General features: G+C 46.8%; 1 non-coding gene across 1 annotated transcript; it reads left to right on the forward strand.

Moving 5' to 3' along the window:
• The first annotated feature begins 700 nt into the window (after positions 1–700).
• TRNAG-UCC (transfer RNA glycine (anticodon UCC)) lies at positions 701–773 on the forward strand. The gene has a single exon. It is a non-coding gene; the product is annotated as a tRNA-Gly (tRNA).
• The last annotated feature ends 7,826 nt before the right edge of the window (positions 774–8,599 follow it).

Raw genomic sequence — 8,599 nt, forward strand, 5'->3', positions numbered from 1 at the left:
TGCTCCTCTCTGCCACCTCCACTCTCTGCCCTATGTGGCATTGGTATTGATCATCTGTATTGATCATGTGGGCAGAAACGCTGTCCTCATGTTTCTGTGAAGCGTCTTGAGTATGAACCCTGCTCACAGTCACCTCACAGGATAAAGGAGGTTAAATCTGACCAGAGGAATGTCCAGGGATGTTCCTGCTTGTCAGGTAAGCGTTGGTTTTCTAATCTACAGAAGGCGTAAGATAGAGGGCTAGATCAACTGGGAACTGATTAACTAAATTATGGTATATCTATGCTGTGGAAAGGACAAAGCTTTTAAAATGAATGAGAAAGTCTCTATGTGCTAGCATGGAAAGGCGTTCAAGATGTATAATTTTTTTTTAAAGCAAAAATAAAAGGCAAACCACAGGATAACTGAATGCTTTCATTTATTTAGGAGAGAAAGCAACATTTTGTACAAACATAATCTTACATGCATAGAACAACTCTGGAGGAATGTACAAGAAATGTAACAGTCGACAAAGCAGAGGAAAAGAACTAGGGTGATGAAGAAGAAATATCTTTTCTTTGCAATTTAAATCCTAAGCTATTTTTACTTTTGCAATCGATTAATTCATTCAGTAAATACTTGTTTAAGTATTTAAGCGGTATTTAGAATACCGTTCTGAGCACTGGAGTACCTAGAGATTATAAAAGGACCTTTAGGAACGTCCCTGGTGGCCCAGTGGTTAGGACTCTGCCCTTCCATGGCAGGGGTCACAGGTTCAATCCCTGGTCAGGGAACTGAAATCCTTCATGCTCCATGGTGTGGCAAAAATAATAATAACAACAAAGAAACTTTAACTTTTCTATTAGTATAATCGTTAAACTAGCTTAATTGCAAAGTGGGGTGAGATTTTCCACCTTGTCCCACATGCTGACAGCAATGATAAATGTGGGCAAAATGCATGAGTGAAACATTCTCAGGCATTATATCTTATAGACAGCACAGGACTCTCATCCTTGAGAGGCGAGCCCAGCTCTACTTTCAGAGGACACACACCTCCGTGCTTTGGTGCAGGGGGTGGGGTCCCAAAACAGCGATAATCTCACCGTGTTAAGAATTGCTTCTGGGCAGCTGAAGCAATTAGAATGTGTAGGGTCATATAGCTATGCTGGGGGAGTAGCCCAGACATCGTGTGGAGACACATGGAGGGTCTTGGTGGCGGACTGGGCTGTGTATGCACAGGGCAAGACTCTACAAGGCTGAGCAAAGATTGATGACAAGCTCAGAGCTCAGTGGGAAGAAACTTGCTGAAACCTCAGGCATTCAATGACGAGCCAAAAAAAAAAAGAAGCCAGCCTTGGAAATAAAGATCCTGCCTTAGAGTGAAGTTCACAAATGACACATTGCTGGTGTTCAGTGGCTAAGTCGTGTCTGACTCTTTGCGACCTCATCGACTCCTCTGTCCTCCACAGTCTTCCACAGTTTGCTGATTCATGTCCATCAAGTCAGTGACGCCATCCAACCATCTCCTGCTCTGCTGCACCCTCTCTTTTTCCCTCCAATCTTTCCCAGCATTAAGGCCTTTTCCAATGAGTTGGTTCTTCATACCAGGTGGCCAAACACTGGAGCTTCAGCTCAGCAACAATCCTTCCAATGAATATTCAGGGTTGATTTCTTTTAGGATAACATAGACCCACCATATAAAAGAATAAAATCAAGACTGGCAGGACCAAAGAAATTTACTAGTAGCTCAACTAACTTTTAGAACAAAAATCAACATCCATAAGAGATGACAGGACAAACTCAATGTAATGTATTATCCAAAATAGTCAGTATACCATAAAAACGTACAGCGTAAATGTGGACCATAAACAAGCAGGATGGTGGGCAATCTATTCAAACAGACCTTAAAATGACCCAGATGCTGAAATTAGCAGACAAGCACTTTAAAGAAGCTGTTATAAATATGTCCAAGGACTTAAGGGAAAAGACGGTCATAATGAGTGGAATGCTAGGAATCACAGTTAAAGAATAAAAAAAACGTTAAAAGTAGAAACTGTAGGAAAGAAAAGTATAGTTCAGTACCTGGAAACTTAAAGCTCACTGGAATAGAGAAAAGAAAAAAAATTGTTAGGGACAGAATCCCAGTGACCTGTGAGATGATATGAAGCAGACATTTATATATAGGTTTCCCAGTTGGTGCTAGTGGTAAAGAATCTGCCTGCCCATTCAGGAGACATGGGTTTGATCCCTGGGTCGGGAAGATTGCCTGAAGTAGGAACCGGCAACCCACTCCAGTACTCTTGCGTGGAGAATTCCATGGACAGAGGAGCCTGGTGGGCTACAGTCCATGGTGTTGCAAGAGTTGGACACAACTGAGTGACTGAGCAGATACTTACATATAATTGAAGTCCCAGAAGGGAAAGAGAAAATGGACAGGAAAAGAATGTTTGAGGACATAATCACCAATATTTCCCGAGTTCAATTTCTTCAATTAACTTCTGTTGTTGCTGCTGCTGCGTTGCTAAGTCGTGTCCAGCTCTTTTGCAACTCCATGGACTGCAGCTGGCCCGGCTCTTCTGTCCATGGAATTTCCCAGGCAAGGATACTGCAGTGGATTGCCGTTTCCTTCTCCAGGGGATCTTCTCAATCCAGGAATTGAACCCACGTCTCCTGCACTGGCAGGCAGATTCTTTACCATCTAAGCCACCAGGAAGCCCCTAAAATTAGCTTATAGATCCAAATGATTCAGCAATCCCCAAACAGGATCAATACAAAGAGGACCATAGCTAGACAAACTATGTTGAACTGCTAAAAATCAAAGATAAAAAGAAAATCTTAAACAGAGCCAAAGGAAAAATACAAATATCAGTTGACTGCTCATAGTAAATAAGAGAGGCAAGACGACAAGGCAACAATGACTTTAAAATACAGAAAGAAAAATAAGTCTGCCTAAATGGCATATTCAGTAAAAATATCCTTCAAAAATTAGAGTGAAAGAAAGTTATTTTTAGGTGAACATAATGTGAGAGAATTCATTGACAGCAGACTTGCACTATGAGAAATGCTGCAGGAGGTTCTTGTTCTTCAGGCTGAAGAAAAATGACACCAGATGGAAATCTGGGTCTACGAGGGAAGGATAGTTACATTTTATGGTGTGGTAAATTACATATGTGTATTTAATGTATATGTCCACACTAGCACAGAAGATTGGTTGGGGTAAGTGGTATTTTACCATACTAAGATTCTTACATTTTATAGGAACCAATGCAATGTTACTTTAAGGTAGACTTGATAAATTTAGGATACTTGTATTGCCTAGAGTGATGCAAAAAATACATAGAGCTATACTTAAAAAGCCAACAGAGAAATTAAAATGAACGGCTAAAAAAAAAAAATAGATAACTAACCCAAAGAAAGCAGGCAAAAGCAAAGAGAGGGAAAATACACAGATGGGACAAATAGAAAGCAAATACCAAGAAGGTAAATTTAAAACCAACCGTATCATTCGTTACTCTAAATGTAAATGGACTAAATCTTCTGATTAGACAGGAGGTGGGACTTTTGGTATAGCAGATAAGGAGGTTACCAAATCATCTCCCCGCAAAAGCAACTATAACACAAGAAACCAAATTGTCTAAAAAACTATTTCTGGGCACTGGAAATCAATCAAAGCCATAGAATGAATTCATCAAAAACTTTTAAACTGGAGTTAAAAGATCGGAAGTCTGTGGTGTCCCTGCTTGGGGTAATTTTCATGCTCGCCCACGACCCAGGAGCTTTGCTGCCAGAGCCAGCAGGCTTGGTGTGAGGTCGGAAGTCCAAGGCCCTGCCCACCAGCAATGCCAGTAAAGCCAGCCATCTTGGTGGCGCATGAATGGGAAAGCCCAGCAGCTCTACTACACAGAGACTGTAGCCCTGGTTGGTGCCAAAGCAACAGAACAGAGAACTGACCAGAAATTTAACAAAGGGATTCAGGAAATAAAACAGCCCTAAAGAGGCCTGGGAGGCTAAGAGTCAGACACGACTGAGCGACTTCACCTTCACTTTTCACTTTCACGCATTGGAGAAGGAAATGGCAACCCACTCCAGTGTTCTTGCCTGGAGAATCCCAGGGACGGGGGAGCCTGGTGGGCTGCCGTCTCTGGGGTCGCACAGAGTCGGACACGACTGAAGCGACTTAGCAGCAGCAGCAGCAGCAGCAAAGAGGCCTGGTAAATCCTCCACATATCCCTGGCTGACCAGGAGACTGAGCACGCAGGCAGAAAAGACACAGGGCGGCTTAACTGAGAGCAAAGAGCCGGGGGAGACTTGGAACCCACCTGACCTTTGGCAAGTTTCCCAGCAGAAGAGTATGTGAGCCTTACTGGCTTGAGGGGCTCATTAGACCAAGTAATGCCCCCAATCCCACAAAGATGTCCACGTCCTAATCCTGAAAGCTGTGACTGGTACCTTACAGAGCAAAAGGGACTTTGCCAACGTGATTAAAGGTAAGGACCTTGAGATGGAGAAAGTATATTGAATTATCTGGGTTGGTTTTCTCTACTTACATGACTCCTTAAAAGCAGAGGACATTTTCCAGCTGGGTCAAAGAGATGACGTGCGATTAGGACCTGACTCTCCATGCTAGTTATGAAATGGAGGCAGTAGGCTTGCCAGGAAAATCCTGTGGATGGAGGAGCCTGGCAGGCTACAGTCCATGGGGTTGCAAAGAGTCAGACACGGCTGAGCGACTACACTCACTCACAGGCTGTGAGCCAAAAGATGCCATTGCCTCCAGAAACTGAAAAAGACAGGAAATGGATTCTTCTTCCCCGGAATCTCCAGAAAGGAATGCAAGCTTGCCAACACTGTGATTGTAGCCACACTAGAAAACCAACTGAGGGGCTTGCCCAGGTGTCTAGAGGATAAGACTCTGGGCTCCCAGTGCAGGGGCCCCGAGCTCAGTCACTGGTTGAAGGACTGAGACCCCACGTGCTGCAACTGCTGCGCACACACTCCAGAGCCTGGGGGCCCCTAGCGAAGCCCACTCCCCATAGGAAAGTGCAGCCAAAGTTAATAATCTCTTTAAAAAAAAGAAAGCCAATTGAGCCAAACTGGTGAGAGGACAGGGGCTTGACCACTAAACTATGAAGAAACAGAAGGAACATAGACGCTAGAAATACAGTGAAAACCAAGACAAAGTCTCGCATCTAGTAAAGGTTATTTCTAGTGGAACTGGACACAGGTAGATTGTGGCTCAACTGTTACAAATCTGCCTGCAATGCAGGAGACCCCAGTTTGATTCCTGGGTCAGGAAGATCTGCTGGCGAAGGCATAGGCTACCCACTCCAGTGTTCTTGGGCTTCCCTTGTGGCTCAACTGGTAAAGAATCCACCTGCAATGCCGGAGGCCTGGGTTTGATCCCTGGGTTGGGAAGATCCACTGGAGAAGGGAAAGGCTACCCACTCCAGTACTCTGGCCTGGAGAATTCCATGGACTTTTATAGTCCATGGGGTTGCAAAGAGTCGGACACAACTAAGCGACTTTCACTTTGAGTTTTCAGAGTAAAAATAGTAACAACAGTAATCAGATCATGATAAGAACAATACAGAGATGTAAAGTACGGCAGTGTAGTAGAATGATTAGGTGTGTGATTTGGATTAAGGAAGTGATGTTTAAGCTAAAATCTGAATTACGAGAAGAGACAAGCATGAGAAGACCACAGAGAACGTAGCGTAGGGAGAAGTAACCGTGCAAAGGCCCTGGGGCAGAAACAAGCTTGGTTTATTGGAGAAAGGTCCCTGTGCCTGGAGATGTGGTGTGGGCACCGGGGAGAGCAGTGTGATGTGTGACTAGAGAAAAAGGATGCAGCGCTCCGTAAACCGGAGTAAGACGTCTACATCCACGTGGCAGGAGACACTGCAGGACTCCAAGTCAGCTAGTGATAGACTGTGATGTACATTTCCGAAGCACACTCTCATTTCAGAGAGGAGATCAGAGCACAGGCTGGCAAGAACAGAGCCAAGGAGATGACCTGGGAGTCACGGCCACAGTCCAGGAAAGAAGGGCGGTAATGCTTCGGATAGGCTGGTGGCCAGTTAGGTGGGACCAGTGGACACCTTTGGGACAGGTTTTGGAAGGAGAGCTGATCTGGTGGTGGATTGGGTTTAGAATGGGCGAAGAGACAGAGGAATCCAAGATGAGACTCCTGGGTTTGGAGACCGGGTTTGAGTGGATGACAGTGCTGTCTGCCAAAGAGTGGGGGCAGGATAGAGCTGCTCAGGGTAAGGAGACAGGGCATGGAAGAGAAGGGGGCATGGAACCAGGGCTCCCCTGTCTTAGCTCTATGAGAGTCTAGAAATTTATCAAACTTCTTAAACTATGTGCTAAGTCTAGTGAACGATATGAGGATGACTGAGCCAGAGTTCCTGTATTCCAGGAATTCACAAGTCTAGTAGGGGAGAAGAATAAAAATTCAAGAAAAACCATAAGTACTTTTTCAAAAAGAAAATATGAAAGTGAGAGTGGGGATCCAACAGGTTGGCAGGGCACAGACGTCCAGGAAAACTCCATGGAGTCCAGGGCTGTGAATTCAAAGTCTAAATGTGGATGGACTTGAACAAGCATCACTGGTGTGTGGGTAGATTCTAGGCAGGAAGGAAAAATTTTCAGTGAAGTTCTCTAGAAATACTGGAGGAAGGCTGAGCAGATGAGGGTGATGAAGATTTAGTGTGTGTTAGGCAAGAGCGATGGAGGATCCTGGAAAAGTAGGTTAAAATCAAATTGTGAGAGATTTCAAGGGCACGCTGGAGCTACTGGTTTTATCCTGCGGCTGAGAGTGCAGGTCAGAGATACAGAGGACTGGTCAGCAGAAAAGTGATCCACTTGGAGCTGTGCATTAAGGTCACCATGGTAACAGTGTTTGAAAGATGGTGGTGATGGATGGCAGAGAGAGGGGCAGGGAGGAAGACACACGACAGGAAGCGAGTTCCAAGATTATCCTCCAGTCCAGGTGAGGGGTCGGGCCAATCGGAAGGAAAGCATCAGGAATGAAAATGAAGGGAGGGATGAGGCGTGACAGAGACTGACAGTCGGGTCTGGAGATCGATTAGACGTGGGAAAAGAAGTCCAAGATAACTCTGAGATTGAGCATGAGCGTCTGGGAGAATCACGGTGCCATGAACTGAGAGTCCAAGATAACTCTGAGATTGAGCATGAGCGTCTGGGAGAATCACGGTGCCATGAACTGAGATAACGGGTGGGGAAGAGAAACAGGATGCAGCAGGGAAAAACAGGGAGCCAGGGAGATGATGGCCTTAACTCGGGTTGACTGTGACTTCAAGGTCCAGGGAGAAAAGACTGGTCAGCATGTGGATATTGGCGCCTCTCCGCCAGGGATAGCTCTGACCTCAAAGTCAAGTTTGGGGGAGTCCTTGGCAACAAAAACACTAGTTTGTTGTGTATCAGGAGCTGAGCTAAATCCTTCATCCAATTCTCTCATTTCCTCTCCCGTGACAGCCCAGGGAGTTGCCTACTATTATTATTCCCACTTTATAAAATGAGGAAGTTAAAAGTTCAGGGGAGTTCAGCCACTAGCTCAAAGTAACTTATGAACGAAATGGTGAAGTCAAGACTTGAATTCATGCACTTGAGCGCCACCCTGCAGGCTAAGTCCAGGAGTCCAAGGGGGTCCAGGGCCCCCTGCCCCCCGCCCCGTTGACTCTGCTCAATGCCCATGGAGCTTTAGGGCTCAGTGGATTTTAGAGACCTCATTCTCCCAGCTCACAGATAAAGGCGACTGAAGCACAGAGAGAGAAACCATTCACCGGAGGTCACCGTGAGGTTCCGGCCAGCTCTCTGCTTTCTGGGGCCTCCTTGCCTCTACAGCCTCACCATGTCACTCTCCCTCCCCAACCAAGCGCATCCCGCCTCAGCGCTGGGCACTTGCTGTCCGCTCTGCCCAGCGCTGCCCTTGCCAGCGCCTCACAGCCCCTTCCTTCTTGCTGGAGAGCCCGTCCCCTCGTCACAAGCACCTGCTCTGCCCAGCTGACCGGATGGAATCCCTGCTGTCCACTGCCTGTCATGGTCCGCGATCCTGTTTTCTCGTGGCGGTTATGGTTCTCTCCAAGCATCTCATTTATCTACTTGATGGCTAATACCCCATCCGCATCTGCCAGAAGGTACAGCCGTCTTGACCCTATGCCCAGAGCTTGGAGCAGAACGCAGCTGGGTGAGCACTGCACGGATGAAGCAAGAAGAGGATGGAGGAAGAGGGAAGAGGAAGAAGGCCCTGAAAACGCAGGGGCAGACATCAGTGCTAACCCTGGCCATAACCCTCCTGCAGAGAGCAGGCAGGCGGGCGCTTGTCCACCGCCCTCGCTAATGACGGGCAGACCGTGCCTCCCTTGCGTGCTGCCTCCTCCATCACCAGACTTGTCCCCTCAGACACCGAGAGTCATGCCCGGGGAGGGCATGGGCTCGCTTTGAGAATCCGGAGGAAAAGGTCACCGCGGACACCGCGGATGGGCCCAGCCCCCTGAGGGCAGAGCCCCGGGGGGCAGGTCTCTGAGCGTGCCTGCTCCCCCGCTAAGGATGACCTGCCCCTTCCTATCTCCTTCTGGTCTTCTTATCTCCCCCTCCT

Source organism: Bos javanicus, chromosome 15 (assembly GCF_032452875.1).
Source record: "Bos javanicus breed banteng chromosome 15, ARS-OSU_banteng_1.0, whole genome shotgun sequence".
NCBI lineage: Eukaryota > Metazoa > Chordata > Mammalia > Artiodactyla > Bovidae > Bos > Bos javanicus.